The sequence below is a fragment of the Tachysurus vachellii genome, chromosome 5 (genome assembly GCF_030014155.1).
Source record: "Tachysurus vachellii isolate PV-2020 chromosome 5, HZAU_Pvac_v1, whole genome shotgun sequence".
NCBI lineage: Eukaryota > Metazoa > Chordata > Actinopteri > Siluriformes > Bagridae > Tachysurus > Tachysurus vachellii.
In genome coordinates this window covers 17759909-17774552 of record NC_083464.1, presented here as the reverse complement: position 1 = coordinate 17774552, position 14644 = coordinate 17759909, and positions in this window count along the sequence as shown.

Genomic DNA, 14644 nt, shown 5'->3' with positions numbered 1-14644 from the left:
ATAAATTTTTTTCAGGTCATGATGATGATGATGATGATGATGATGATGAAGCAAAATCACAGAGTCTATGGCAAAAACAATATTGTTTGTCATGGATTCTGATTCTGTCAAATTTATCTATCAAATTATACTTGTATGGTGGCTTGAATGCATGTGTCATTCAGACATAAAAATGAAACTAAAATGGTAAATGTACTAGTTATAGATATAAAGAAATAAAGTAATTAATTCATAAAAAGCTGTTCTCATCATAGGGCTGGAATGCGCTGTTTGGGTCTGGTGAAGTCCTCCCTCTAGGGTCAGCTTCATTAAAATTCTAATGGCTTCTCAGCCAAATGCAAATGACGCTAATGACAAAGCTGGAGGAGAGAGAGAGAGAGAGAGAGAGAGAGAGAGAGAGAGAGAGAGAGAGAGAGAGAGAGAGAGAGGAGAAGGAGGACACTATTAGAGTATGTTTTTTCAACAAACAAAATTCAATATGGGACAGTGTGGGTATAGGGGTGGAGCTCCTCAGAGAGTGGTTGAGAACCATATGGTACAGTTAAAGTTCTCAAGCTCTAAGCAGTGAGACAGATTCATGCTGATGCTTCTCTAAGGTTACAGCTGTATTCTATTTAACTACATAATGACCTTTATCTTTCACTTTATATAGTGCTATTCCTAACACCAGTTAATAAATGATTACCTAGAAGAAATAATAATGTCTTAAATATTTTATACTAAGAACCTGCCTGTAGTGTTTGAAAGGTACAAAAGGAGCTACAGTTGATCTATTAAGGAAACCATGCCTGGGCTCTTGTCTCACAGCTCGTCAACTCAGCATGGCTTGATTTCTCAGTAGCCATTGTGGAAAAAAATGCCTGGAGATGGCATTTCATTCAGAGAACTGTTTCAGAGGGGAAGCTCTGCACAAAGCAAACGGTTGTTTATTCAAGTTTATTCCCAGAGAAAAAAGAGAAAGTGTGAGAATATGTGTGTGTGTGAGAGAGAGCTAGAGAGAGAAAGAGAGACAGAGAAAGAGCATTAGAGATTTTTGAATACATCCTCTCTCAGCTTGTGATCCCTAAGTGAAAGCATATCTCGCCTGCCAGCTCTTCACTACTGAACTTTTTGTCATAGAGCTGGAGTCCCCTCATACTTGCAGCTGCGGGTTTGATGTGCTGTTTCCCAGCAAGCAAGCCAAATTCTGTCCCTCTGTTTAAACACACACACACACACACACACACACACACACACACAAACACACACAAACACACACAAACACACACACACACGCAAGCACACACACACACAAACACACACACACACACACACACACATACACACACATATCTGCACCAGTGGCTTTAGGAGAAGCTCCCATCTAAAGTGAAGTGCTCTGCATTGTGTCCGAGTGTCAATTGGCTGGGATTCTGATACTCATTGTTCAGCGTGGTGGCTGAAGGAACCTAAGCATTAGTTTTATAAGCACTAATTTCTATGTCACTTATAGTTAATTTGTGCTTTTCACAAGTAAGTGTGTATTAATGCAATTAATAATGAATTAATAGCGGGACATGCTATTTTGAAAATACATAGTAAATAAAGATGACGATCAAACAAATAATTTGCTTTGTCTTTGCTATGTCTTCTAGAAATTCTACTTAAAATAAAGGCTTGGGCTTGAAAATGATGCCATTGTTTTCAGACTCAGTTTTGATTTAGTCCTGCTTTGATTTGGTCTCAATCGAACTTGACTTAGACTTGACCTGACCTTGACTAGACATAGACTTGTTGCTTCCTCTGTAGATTTTGCTCCATCTGTATTCATGACCAAAAATGTGTGCATCTGTTTGTCAGTAGAAAAACAACAAATGTGTTTTTGTTTGGAATTCTGTTTGTATGCTGGTCCATATCCATTACAATGTTTTACAAGTGCCATTAGGAAGCACAGGGCAGAACAACCACTTTGATTACATTCATTTAAAATGGCTTCCAGCAAAGTGATGGTGGATAGCTTAGCTTGGCAGCACTGTGACAAATGTCTGCATTTGAAAAATCTTGATGGTGTTTAGAGATTAGAACTGTGCATTTGGATTGACTTTTTTCCACATCACAGGAGATTGACTTTTAACAAGTAAGACTATAAAAGTCAGGATTCCTTGTTCGACCCTGAGCTCAAGGTTTTTTTTTTTTACCTCTTGTAAAAACATGCCAGTTGGCTGCTCTAAATTACCCCTGGGTTTGAATGAGTGTGTGATTGTGTGTGCAAGGTGCTCTGCAATGGTGTGTCCTCACCTTATGTTCCTAGTGTAGGAAAAACTTGGGGGATGTCAGTAGTATGGACTATGTTTTGTATATTAAATACCAGTCACAGTTAAGTTATTAAATATCAAATGCCAGTTACATTTTCATTTTAAGGTTGTGACCTTACAAAATGTGAAACATTTCAAGGGGTGAATACTTTTGTAAACCACTGTAATTTAACGCCTTGTCTCAGGAATATGTTTCCTCTTTATCCATTGTGGGAGGTTTCAGATTCAGTGTCCTCTGGTGCATCTGTGCAGGTCAGTGGGTGGTCAGCCTATCTCTCTCAGCTTTGTCTGGACCTTTAGCCTGGCCAGCATGCTTCAGCTGCTCATGACAAACTCATAAATCCAGGGGTGGAAAGCATATGAAGAAGGACATGAAGCGGACATCTCACATGCTGTCTACCTGCTGCTTACGTTTTTACAAACAACCCTGTTCTTCTGTGGAAACAGAGACAGGTGACACAGAACATGCAGAATGAATTATAATGCATTTACCATTGACGATGTACATTTAAATACTGGTTTAATTTGATGTTTTTTGATGTCCATATCAACATCATAAGTTCTTTGGTTGAGTCCTATATTTTCTTGCCTTGGGCAATAATTTTTTTTAACATGCTTACACGCTATATTCATGGTCAGCATTGGACCTGAGGCCAGTTGATCTGCTTTCCCACCAGGTAAGCATGACTAATGTGTATGCTATCTGCACTCATAAGGGCTTGCTGCCAAACTGACCTAGCAACCATTGGAAGAGCATGTGGTTGTCAACATTGAAAGCCTCTCCATCTGTTGGCCCAGCAGAGGGCTTCAGTTGCCCGGTGAGGGCCGAGGAAGTGCAAACCTGCTGAATTTGACCGTGTTTCTCAGCATGATGCCATAGGTGAGCTGTCAGGTCATTGTCTAACATGGACCTGACTTCTGTTGCCTTTGAACATGTCTGACCCATTTAGTCTGTTAGAGGACACCTGTTCAACAGCTGTCAAAGTACAGAAAAGACCAATTGGAGCTTTAGACCTGTAGACCTTATTGACCTTGTGTTCACACATGGAAGAGAACAGTATTCTGAAACATTTGCTGTTGGTTTAACTGGTCATAAATCAGAGTGCAGATTAAATCAATTTTGTCCATATTGTGTCTCAAATTATTTCCTATTGAAAATTTTGACTTGCATCTATTGTTCATGGATTTATTCATTGAAATTTTCATCCTTGTGTTGGTGTGTTGCCTCTGCTATGCATGTGTTTTGCATCATATTTGAGTGACATAGACAGGGAAAACACAGTAAGCTGCCAGAGAAAAATATTTTGAGGCTTTTGATAACATCTAGTTCTCCTCTCTATAATGGCTCATTAACATTTAAAAAGGAATTAATTGTCTTTCAGATTAAAGTTCATGACCCAAGGTCAAGCATGTCTCTAATAAATGTATTTAGAATTCTGAAACGCTATTGATTTAAGTATTAAGCTTGGGTCTTTGATAGCAATTTGAATGACAGCACAAATGTCAAGAACTGAATGGAGTAATAGAGTTGTCAATGCATAAAATGGTGTCAGAGTCCTGGGAAATCCCTGAACTAAAAAAATATATATTCCTCTACCCTCTTAAAAATAATGCTGATTATTGTGTAACTAAGCATTAAAAATATAACTGCTTTACATCCTACAATAAATTAGAAAATAAAAGAAATGACAGACATACAGGTCTTAAACTTTGGCTAACAGAATGTCGATGATGTATATAACATTTATTGTTCTATATTTACACAACCTAAATTAATTAATTAATACAAATAATTAATAAATTATCTGTGAATTAATGTATTAATTGTCAAATAGAAGGGAAATACAATCATTCATCCACATTAATATTTATACATGGAATATTTTGTTATATTTGGATGCCCCCAAATATCATGCAGAGGATTGACATATGAAAAGGAAAGCAGGCTGAAACAATTTGCTCCATGAGACCATTTTGAAGTCCTTCAATGCAGTGAAATTTTGACCGTTTGCAGGTCTTGTTGGAAATTTTTCTCTGTTTGTTTTATATATTTATGTATAAAAATATTGCTAAGGGCATCTGCCAAACGCTGTAAATGTAAATATGTAAAAGGATCTACAGCATCTAAAAATGCTGGTGAAAATGATCGAAAAAAACTTTTTTTCCCCATTGCCTCTTAGAGTGATCAAAGTAAAAATAGCTTTTAGGGTAAATGACACTCTACTAATGCATTATGGCATGTAGTTATCTTTTTATTTTCTTTAAAACTGATAGATCATAGGGTGATGGTGCAGAAGTTACTTTTCATCTGTTCATGGACACTGCACCAGCTTGTTAATTGAGATGTACTCTGCAGAAGAAATGACGATCCGTTCTCAATGCTCCAACAAGCAACATCTGGCACAGGTCAAAGTAAAAGACAAACCTCTTTCTCACTCTTTTTTACACCCACCAACACACACACACACACACACACACACACACACACACACACACACACACACACATTCTGCATAAATCTTTGAAGCTCATTGGCATAGGTAGGCACTCCCTATATTGTTACCTCTTTAATTTTAGCTCACTTCTTTTGTGCATTGTACAGATGGAGGCCATGATGAGTCAGCTAAAAAAAAATCAGTAGCCTGAATGTTAACTGCAGCCTAACATCTGGGCTTGGGTCCAGGAGTGTTCATGGAAATGACCTCTACAATGTCACCCATTCTGCAGCTGTCAAAGTCTCAGTCAGCTCTCTCCTTTACACTTCTTCTTTTTTCTTGTTGTTTTAAGTTTGTCCAGACACCTTTTCAATATAACAAATTAAACATAATTAGACAGAGGTCACAAAATAAGCAGGAAATCTAATGTACATCCTGCATTTCTTCACTGACTATCTCACTATTTTTATGCCTTGCAGGGGTAGTCTTGACCCACAATGGTGTCTTGTGAATGTATTAGTTGACTAGTTGACTAACTGAAATCAAGCTTCCTATTGAGTCCTATTAATCTATCAATAGCAACTGTCAAGTGCAAACTGAACTGATGTCTGGATTAGTTTAGATAAGTAAACCTGAAGGATAGCTTCATGACATACGCTGACATAGAAATTGACTTCAGATCAGTTCTGGAATGGTAGGGAATCTCTGATTTAGACCATAATACCTTCTCTGAGGTGTTACCCCTTGTATCTTCCGGTGTTTAACCACTACTTAAAACTCATTATGGATTTAATTTTCTCTTTGTGTAAAGATCTGTCTAGTGTTGAGATCAAAAACGTACTGCTGGGAAAAAAAACATGCAAATAGCTAGATTTTATCCTCAGAGACGGTTCACCTCTCTCTCTATCATCTCCTTTTCCACTCTCTTTATTCTTATTGTTACTGGGTAAATACTAGAAGGGGTTAAAGCAACCAATAGCAGCATAAACAACAACAAAACTTGAGACCAATTGAGCAATATAGCAGTCTGTCCCCAAAACACTCACAAACACACAAACACAAACACATAAATGTCCTCTCTCTCTCTCTCTCTCTCTCTCTCTCTCTCTCTCTCTCTCTCTCTCTCTCTCTCTCTCTCTCTCTCTCTCTCTCTCTCTCTCTCTCTCTCTCTCTCGTTTGCACACATGCAATCACATGAAAAGAAGAAAAGAAAAGAAAGAAGTCCCCAATCAATCAGCCAGCTACTTATCTCAGCCACATAAACTGGAACTTCAGAAATTAGCTCATTTACTTTGGACAATTAGGTTTATTGGAGTGTGACAGGGAAAATTTAGAGTGTGCTGAAGCATGAAGCTGGTAACAATAGAGTGAGAGGGTGGCTGACAGGGAGCTGGTCGTCTTTAGTCCTATGGTATTTTCTTATCTACATAACCACTTCTCTGAGGTGATCTTTGTGAACCTTGTCTCCTGCTTTATATGGGTAAAATTTTGCCAAGGAATGTGATGAAAGTGATTGAGGCTGGCACAGACTAACTTAATATGAGAGGTTTAGATACTGAATTAATGAGTTTCCTGAAAAATTGGGCTATTTTTGCTGAGCTTATCAACCCACTGATGCCCTAAATGAATGCAGAGAATATTAAATCGAATTATTTCTTACATTGTTTGTGGGAATTCGACAGGTACTGGGTGTGGCTTACTTGTACCTGAATTCTGTAAACAGTTTGTTTGACTGCAGTTAATTTCTGTTGGCACAACACACCTGTCTTACAGTAGGCAGAAATACACCACTGAACTGTAGGAAGATATTTTATTCAGGAACAGTTCTTCCTTGTGCTTTAACATTTACCTAAGCACTCAGATTAAAATTTAAACCCTTCCTCACATTTAATTTCCTCACCACTGCCTACATAATTCATCAGACTATGCTCGTTGATTTAAATCCATCTCTCAGAAGGAGAGAAAGATGATTTGCTCTGAGATTTTGTGTGCACCCACCTCTTTTTCTTTCCTCTTGATCTGAATCTGTGGGGAGCAAACCCAGAAAACAGAGGAGGCCATTTATTTGCTGATTAATATTTAAGACTCAATTTTAATAAATAATACTGTTCTACATAAAAGAGATGTTTGTTATAGTCCCTTGTCTCATTACTGATGCAAGTGACTTGCTTCTTGTGTAGCTTCATGTTCTCAATTTAACACACTCACAGATGGAGACTGATTGTCTTACTAAATATCTCTATCCTTTACTTCTAAAGATTCTTTGCTTTTATCATTATTGTTGTGTGTTCTATTTGCAGTTGAGTCACAGGCAACTTTATAGGAGATTTCTTCAATTTTAGTCTAAGTGCATTCTTATGAGGTTGCTGGGTCAAAAGAACATGCTTTCATCTTGCCAGGAAGAAATAATAAATATACTGTTCTTATGTAAATTATCACTCTAAAATGCATCATAATTGCAGAGCAAAGAGCATTAGCATGAGATTGCTGGATGATCTGAGTAGTGGTTTGAAGTAGTTTCTGCAACGAGAGGAGATGGTAAACTGCATGTAAACATATATAATATAAAACAGAGCTAACATTAAACTATAGTATTTAAATAATTATAGTTTACAATGTCATCTTACATGTAGTCTACAGCCTGGGCTTTATGAATCTAAGTAATTTAACTTCATAGTGATGTAGTAGTAGATTAAGAATTTTCTCTGGTGTGTAATCAAGAGTAGTTTTGGTCTTGCTTATGGTGTAAATTTTGGGGAGGGCTTACTAATATAAATCAAAGGGGTGGTTAAAAAGTGGTTAGACGTTAACATTAGTTTGCTATTTTTTGTTACTGTCCCCTCTCAGTCCTATTCAAACTCTCATGACCTCACTCTCCATGAGCTCTCTATATCTTTACTTCTTTACCTCTCTTCTGTTTGAATTAACATCAAACACTTGTCTTCTCACAATGCTCCTTGGATTTCAGATGTTTCAAAGCTGCATTTGGTCAGAATTAATAGCAGCTTAATGTAGACTAGATGTTTATGGTAATATGTTCTCATCAGATGTGTCAGGTGCTAAGACCTCCTTCTACAAGGGAATGCTGAAAGCCTCTGCACATGATCCTTGCAAACATCTTATTTTCACTTTATAACTCACCTACCTTCCTGAGTACCAATGACTGTCACATTCTTTGGTAAGAAGATACAAATCTGCCATTACTTTACTCCATACCACTATTTCTAATGTACACATCTAGTCTTTCCCTCAGCTTTCTGTGAAACATTTTCTCCTCTATCAACTGAATAGATCCTGTAAATTGTTTTATCCCACTACCAGCTCAATGGATCCCATCCATGCAGCAATTCTCCACTCCATCTCACAAGACCTCCTCCCCTTCATCTCTTCTATAATTCATAACTCCATAACATCTGGCCATGTACTGACTGCATGGAGAAACTGGCTGAAGATATCAACTCTGGATTCCTCAGTTCCTCAGTTAACAATTATAGACAGTTCATCAGATGAAACTAAATACCAGCATAACTGAGCTTCTGTACTTCCCTGTAGATGCATCACCATGTCAAGATCTTGTGATCTCTATGGACAACTCTCAGAGCTTACCATCTGTCACTGCATGCAACTTTGGAGAAGTCTTGGGCAAGTAACTGTCCTTCTTGCCTCACATCACTTACTCATGCATTTTTTTTCTCTACAATAATAAAACGATCCAGGATCCATTTCTATTCACAGATTCCAATTGGGAGCTTTTCCTTGTCCTTTTGAGGCTAGTCTATTGCAACTGACTTCTGGCATGTCTGCCCCATGCACCATTCAAGCTCTGCAACTAGTCCAGAATGCAGCTGCACAGCTTGTTTTCAGCATCCCACTCTATCCTATTGCTACCACCCCTCCAGTGGATTCTTGTACTTCCTGAATCATATTTAACATCCCCAGCCTCAAGCCTGGCCCGATTGTACCCATAGTCTCTCAGGGTACAAGAAAAACCTGTATCATGTCTCTTCTATGTCCTGGCATCCATTTTTGGGAAATGTGTTTTTGTAAAAGACAGCAAAGTTCCATGCTCTTAATAATGGCCTTTTCCAAATGCCATAAATGTAAACTGTCAGTCAGCAGTCATAACTGTAAGCAAAAATATCATTTTCTAAGGCAATGTAAATAATTTGAGCGGCACTATAGTTTGTTTATTGAATTTACATATATTAATTTATGCATTTTTAGTATGCATTAACATTTTTAATCTGCTTTAACCTGCTCAGGTAAACCTATCCTGGGAACGTAGGTATGAGGCAGTAATAGCCATTTAAAATTAATTTTAATTTGGGTGTTCTTATCACTGAGTCTCCTTCTGTTGTACATGTACAGTATGTATGAGACAGAGAGGGATAGAGAGAGATAGTGGAGAGTAGTGCAGGGTAAAGTTGCCAGCCAAAAGACTTGGCACTGGTCCTAATGATGCGTTGCATGTGCCAGCTTCCAGTGCCACCTGATCACACAACCTGCCAGCTCCCAGTTAGGTAAAGACATCTTTATTAGTCATTCCACTGTGAGTGTGTGTGTGTGTGTGTGTGTGTGTGTGTGTGTGCGTGTGCATGTGTGTGTGTGTGTGTGTGTGTGTGTGTGTGTGTGTGTGTGTGTGTGTAAAACATAAAACACTCGATGACAAATATGCCATATTCTTACAGTTTGTAAGATCATGCTAGGCCATTAATACCATCTTGCTCAAATGTGTTCTCTCAGGGTGGAGGCTGAGAGCTCTATAACCCAGGACTTAAAGTTGTTAAATTATCACTTTCCCACCATCTACTTCTCTCACATCTCATAACTCCTCTTAAGCAGATTTAGATCTCAACATATATTATAAAGTGTCTACCTGCATTATGGACACTTTAACTTTACTAAACTGCCAAGTTAAATCTTTACTAAAAATATTTTTAAACATACAGGAACATTATTTTAGCAATGCTGCGTTAGTACTTATAGCAGGGAAATTTGGAAAATGTATCTGGAATGTTGTGAGTTCAAATGAAACATGAACTCGGCATGCTGAAACTGTCAACTGAAGGCCCCTAACCTTCTTATCTGTGTAATTTTGTATTGGAACAATTGCAAATAGATTTGGATGGAAATTTACAGCCAAATGAATAAATATAAAATGACCAATGTCAGTCATTGTCATGATAACAGTGTGCTCTTTAAGTAGAGGTTAGTCTTGTGAACCAGCCCATTGGAATGTTTCATCAGTAAATACACAGTATGACATTTAGTGAAATTGACTGTCTGCATTATAAAATAAAATGCAGATGTGCCAAAGTTTGCAATTACAGAGCAAAAAAAATTGTGCAATATGTGTAGTGAAAATATACTCTCTTAAACATAGTGTGGTGGAGGTAATGTGTGTTAAGTACACAAGTCCAAAATTGCTCTGGTAAAAAGCCTGTATGGCCTGCAGAAAAAACTCCTCCTCATTCTCTCTGTGTTGGCCTTCTGAGAGCAGAAGTGCTACCCTGACCACAACAGAGAGAAAATTCATTGTTCAGATGACTGAGGTCTTTTTCTTTCTTACCGGCCTTGGTCCAGCACCATTTGCTGTAGATTGACTGCAGTATAAAGGGCTCAGAGCAGATGGTATGTTCAAGTGTTAAAGATTCTTAGCACCTTAGAGGTCTCATAGGCCTCTTGAGCATCTAAGGTGGTACAGACACTGATGGGCCTTAAACACCACCCTGATATGATCCTGTCATAGTGTTGATGTCACATGATCATAAGAGGTTCTGCATAATATGGTACTTGAAATTGCCCACTCTCTTTAGTATAATATATAATATAAGTAATTTGTTTATATATAAACTCCATGACCTGTGTGTAGACCATCTATAACTGAGAGAGTTGACATTTTATCCACCGGTTGTAGTGCACAAGCAGAGGTGTCCTATCTGTTGTGTCCCCTTTGTTTTTACATTATTGTACTATACTTGCTAGTGCTGCAGGTCTTCCTGTTTCAGGTATTTTTGGTGTCACCTTCACCACAAAAAACTCCATGCCAGTGCAGCAAGATGTTTAACACAATATGCCGAATTTTGCCTCAAGATTTAGTGAAATAAGCATACAGTACTTGTCAAGTGAGTCACCCACACCAGCAAAGCTGCATTGTCAACCACTTTTGAATAAAATAGTCAAGACCTACTGGGGCTATACAGTAGAATATGATTTTTGTAGGGTGTACATATGTAGCGCTGATTTACATTAGGGTGGAGAATTATTATATACTACATTGATGTGTTTATAGAGATTATAGATTGTTTTCGGATGTAAGTTTTTTATATAAGTTCGATCTTCTGACAATGTTCTGATCATTTTGTGTTTGTGCTAGGCACTAAATAACCTAACTTGCTTTTATAATTACAATATAGTGTATAGTAGAGAATGAAATGTGAACGTCCAGGAACTGACTTCTTTACATGTTTCTGTGTTTTACTGTATGTTTTACTGTGCATGTGCATGCAGGTGTAAAAACTAGTGTGAAATTATGCAGGGTCAGAGGTTTGATGCTATTTGCATGTACTGTTAACAGAAAGGGTTTAGAGGAAGTGAGAGTTTGGGTCTTTGTGCTGTGTTTCCTGTTGTAACACAGCTGTGTTTGGCCAGGCTTCTGGTTTGCTGAGATATGCACTGTTAGCAGCCACTCACCACTCAGAAGTGGCAGAACAGGTCTGAGCTGTATTTTTAGGTTAATTTACACACATAAGCTAACATAAGCTAAGCTGTTAAAGATAAGCATACATGTTAACCAGAGGTTCTGCTCGGAAATTTCAGGTCATGGTTTCTGGGAATTGGGCAAATGAGTATAATTCTAGTCATACTATGTTCATCACTGCATACAGGCACCATTTAAATAAACACAAACAAAACTGTCAACAGGCCTATTAACAAGAATAATAAAATGAAAAATAGTTAAAGAAACATTACCTCACAGCACATATTCCTAAATGGATGATTTTTTCCCCTCTGTGCAGCTGGTCCAGAATCATCTGCATCGCCTCAACATATTCTTCACTGTCTCTACAATTGCTTGCTACATTGTACATTGACCATTTTCCCATGTGGGCCCAGGTGATCATTTTGGTGCAGAGATATTAGGGAACAAAAATATTTTGAGGAGGACAGCAAGAAGGGATCTGTTACTGAGTGGGTACATTCAGTGGTTCTGTCAAGCTGCCAGTGAATGGCTCCCATTATGCAGGAAGGGGAATGAAGGGTTCTTCAGAGTCTGCTTAGGGGTCAGCGAGTGAATGTCTTTTGAGTCAATACGATAGGATAATGATCAATTGACTTGTTGAGGGTTTAGGTTCTACAGTTCCTAGTCCTCTAGATTCTTATGATTAGTGTGAATCATGAAAGGATTATTTGTTCCCTCAAGTCAGTGTCACCACTCTTTCAAGTTCAACCTGACAGCCTGTAGCTCATGTCACCTGGTAACAGATGTCATAGTTGTGTTCAGCAGCAATTTTCAGCAGAAGGCGACAGGATGGAGTCCACTTCCAAGAAGAATTGCCTGGCAGGGTCAGGGTGTTCAAGAATAGGGGTTGTTTTGAATGCAACATTGAGTCTGGCCATGGCTTGCTTGGCTGCTGGGTGCCAGGCCAGGTGCTTGGGTCCTCCATGAAAGAGATATGAGGGGGTGAGCTATGGTACTCTATGGTACTATAAGCTCTTGAAGATCCCAGCTGATGCAGGTGATATGGACAGCTGATATAGCCCTTTTGTTGTACTTTTTTAATATACTCCTTCAAAGCCTGCTGTTCTGCCAGTGGGGGTAAACATAGCTGCAAGGGCCAGGCAGAAGCTCAATTTACAGTCGTATGGTTTATGTGGAGGCAGGCTACTTGCTTGAGATTCCTTGGGGATGGTGCTCAAAGTGTTGGTGTCAGGGTTCTCAATAGTTGTGGAGGCTATGGTGAACCAGTAGTCAGACCGGCAAGTGAGCTGCCAATTGGGAAAGACAGCAGCAGATTATGCGTTTCCATACAGGGGAGTCCCTGGGTTATGGGATGTTTAGGTAGGGTGATGACATAGAGGTTAGAATTTTCACATGTATCTTTCACATCTTTCATCTTACATATCTTTTCACAGTATTTCACCGTGACCCAGAGATGGAGAGGACTTCCCCTCAGGATGGGACCTCCATTGATGGATTGGACCTTGAGGGGAATGTTGAGGCAGCGGATGGTTTGCTCATCTATGAAATTTCAGCTCAGCTCAAATAGAAACATCACTGTACTCTCCTGCTCACTCAACCACATGCACCACTCCTGCATGGGATCAGCAGCTGTGCTGATCAAGGGTTGAGTTTTTTGGTGTGGGCAGGAGCCTGATTGCCTAGGTGAATCATCAAGTTGACCAGCAAGTCAAAAGTGACTTTTGTGCTCTTTGTGGCACAATAGCTCAATGAGAATCTCTGGTTGCAGGCCTCTGCAAAACGTAGTGCCTGGAATGGTGTTGTCCAAGCCGCTGCCTGCCAGGATGGTCCTGAACTCCATGAACCTATTATCTATAATGGATAGAATAGATGTGTATTATAGAACTTTACTTAACTTATTATATTTCTATGTTTCCTAGAGTTTTTCCAGGTCAAATGCCTGTACGTACCAGCTAATGGAAACCCTGATGTTAACATAATACATATTTAAGTAATTAGAAAGCAACACCCCCAGGGTTTTCAGGAGTGTGTGTCTTTGTGTGTGTGTGTGTGTGTGTGTGTGTGTGTGTGTGTGTGTGTGTGTGTGTGTTTTAATTGATACACTGCTATGTTTTTTGAGTATACCTGCATTTGGCTGTTGATCTGCATTTGAGTGATGAGAGATGTGTTTGTATAACTGATCAGACTGTGACTGGACTATATAGATTGTTAAGTTTATTTTGTAAGATTGCTTTATACATGGATATTGACTGTATCTGCATTTTCTCTGCTGCTAAGTCTGAGTACTGTGTGAGTCTGTAAAAACAGAATAGTTCAAGAAAAAAAAAATAACAACATTTTTTAAAAACTCACACAGTAATTTTCTAAATACAGAATAGTCAGAATTTTTTTTCTTGATTCCTCAGAGCCCCTGCAGAATCCTTAACTCTCAATGAAACACTGTGTGTAGTGTATTTAACACTGAAATTTAGAAATTGATATTTCCCACTTAATTTTGTTTAATTTTATCTCATTCACACATCTTGATTCACACAGTCTTGGGTCTAATGTCTTGGGTGTGATGTGCATGTTCTGATGGATAAGAACTCAGTGGCACCTACAGATTACTGTGAATTGCTTGTGAATCCTGGTCTGCTTGTATTGGTTATGTATAAAAAAAATATTAATTCAGTCCTGATTAGACATGCAAAGGGAAGTAACAAAATAAATATTTTTCATCCTACATTATAAATAAATTATGAAAAATGAAGCAGGCTGTGGACTAATATGAATGCAAATTATAGAAGGCATTGGTAGCAAAAGTTCCATTCAGATTCTAGTTTTCTAAACTGCTGCTCATTCAAAGAAATGAATGTGAATGCTTTCTGGAATCTTCTTGCAATACCAGGATAGGAAATGTTTGCTTGTCTAGAAAAAATTTAGCAGAGATATTCATGATAAATCATTTACAGGAGCCAAACCTCACTGATCCTGCTGATTCAGCAAGACTCAACTCCATTTTATATGTCTATCAATTATTAATGCTGTATTAGCAGCAGATTTAAAAAATTTATGGGACAGAGTGTGAATGCATTCCAGTCTTTAAGAGCGAAAAGGGGACATCACATGTGTGTGTGCGTGTGTGTGTGTGTGTGTGTGTGTGTGTGTGTATGTGTGTGTGTGTGTGATAAAGGTCCCAACAAGGAAAGAAATATCTGATAGGTTTGACTTTG